At 40.7% G+C, this 1970-nt stretch overlaps 1 long non-coding RNA gene across 1 annotated transcript; it reads left to right on the top strand.

Moving 5' to 3' along the window:
• Nucleotides 1-1258: 1258 nt before the first annotated feature.
• Nucleotides 1259-1609, top strand: LOC117242859. The gene is made up of 2 exons (XR_004495342.1): nt 1259-1362; nt 1445-1609. It is a non-coding gene; the product is annotated as an uncharacterized LOC117242859 (long non-coding RNA).
• Nucleotides 1610-1970: the final 361 nt, after the last annotated feature.

The following is a 1970-nucleotide window of genomic DNA, read 5'->3' as shown; positions in this document are numbered from 1 at the left end:
TTCGTTTTACCTTTATAACTCATTTTTCTTCCTTCGACTTATCCTTTTATTTATACCGAAGATAAACAAATTTTAATCTTCTCGTTCGTACGATTGTTCGCTACGAACAATCTTCTTAACCTTAAACCAATCTTAAACCATTTTCTTAACAAAATTGTTTATATTTTCGTTTTTTCGAACAGTCGCGGAGAGACGCGATCGCGAGGAAGCGCGTCAACGGGAATCGTAATTTCCCGTTACGATTTGACGATCGACGCCACGAACTGATCGATCCCCTATTTCGATTAGGACAATAGAGGTAGTTTAATTAGCATAACACTTGATTAACAGTTCAGAGATATTATATATTTCCAACAACTTTGTAGAGAAGATAGTTACGCTGGTGCGTAGATATAAATGACATAGCTGAATGATCGAAGGGTGTAAACCCGGGAAAGAGATGTTGACTGTTCTAAAGATGATGAACCATTGAAGTCCGGTGACGATGCTGTTGCAAAGGAAAACTCTTACTCGGTGGTGATCGCCCTCCCCGCCTTCACTGTTCGCTTGCGGAATCGCGGGGTTTTGCCACGTTTTTACCTGATGGAGCAATAACCATAAGGAACCTCTTGACTCGATGTTTTATGCCAATTGACGGCTTTAACGGTAAATCAAAAAGCCTCGTTTTATGACGGTTCCTTCGGACTACCGCGGTCCGTTTAATTCTATATGCACGGTTGGTGGCCGCCTCGAACGTAAAGAGTCACCGGACGTAACAATTTTCGTAAAACATAAGACACGGTATAAATTAACCAAACAGAATTTATCATCGTGTATATGTATATATCATGATGCGACAAAAGTTTCATAACTAGTAAAAATTTTAGCAAAAAGCTGAATTCCTATCGAAGTACGGAATGCCGATCGAATTGAAATTCATGGAGATACAAAAAATATTCCAAGTTTCGTTGAAAAAGTTGAAACCGAGCACGATTTCACCTTGAACGAAACCTGCTTCGATCCAAGAACGATTCGCTACTAGTCTCTCTGGTTAAAATGCAAACACGATCTATGGTGGACAAACACAGACGAGATTTCCTATACCTATAGACACGAGGAACACGCGTATCGCTGCCTATTCCATTTTCGGGACCGGTCTTCGACCTATTAGCATATGTTTTCTTTTTAATTGCGGGGCTCTCATTGGCGCGGCGACCAGAATATCGGAACGACAGTTTTTCCGACCATAAATACGTCGCGTCAGCGACGATGACGTGCATACGACCGGTTACCGGGCCAGTGAATCGTTCGTTTCCACGCATAGCTGCTTTTCCAATTTTTTTTTTCTTTCTTTTCTTTTCACACGCGCGACAACCACATCAGGTACAGGTGTCGCGAGTAAATCGCTTTCCTTCGCGTCTCGTCCTCCCTATTATCATTGATTTTCATTGAATACCAATTACAGGCTTATGAATCCGGAGGTGGATGTGAATCGTAATAAATATTCCGTTTCGCTGAAATAACAGAGACGCGTGTCATGTTTGCGTCGTGAATTGTGCATGAAGAATCGTACTCTTGATTGCCGCGTCGATTGTAGTCGACAGCAGAACGTGGGAAATATTAATTGGTATGTAGTTGGCAATTGTACTAACGTTTTTAGTTGTAATACGCGCAGACACGGAAGTGCTTGTACCATCGAAACGTAGGAATACAAAATTTTACGTATTATTAAACTTATTCGAATGTACGCACATTACACACAAAACCATAAGTGTAATTATCACGTAACATGAAAGAAACGTCTTTAAATCTGGCGAAGGAGACTTTATCATTGGTACCAATATCTTATCGATCGAATAAGTTTAATGACGTCGGCGTGCATCGATGCGTTCAAGTGGCTGAAACGAATTACCAATTCAAATAACGAGTTGCCGGTTCTCAAAAACCGTGAAACTAGATCATTTTTAGTTGGTCCAGATTCTATGTATGTT

The sequence above is a fragment of the Bombus vosnesenskii genome, unplaced genomic scaffold, assembly GCF_011952255.1.
Source record: "Bombus vosnesenskii isolate JDL3184/JDL3185 unplaced genomic scaffold, Bvos_JDL3184-5_v1.1 scf7180000016279, whole genome shotgun sequence".
Classification (NCBI taxonomy): Eukaryota; Metazoa; Arthropoda; class Insecta; order Hymenoptera; family Apidae; genus Bombus; species Bombus vosnesenskii.
This window is presented reverse-complemented; position numbering and strand designations above follow the sequence as displayed.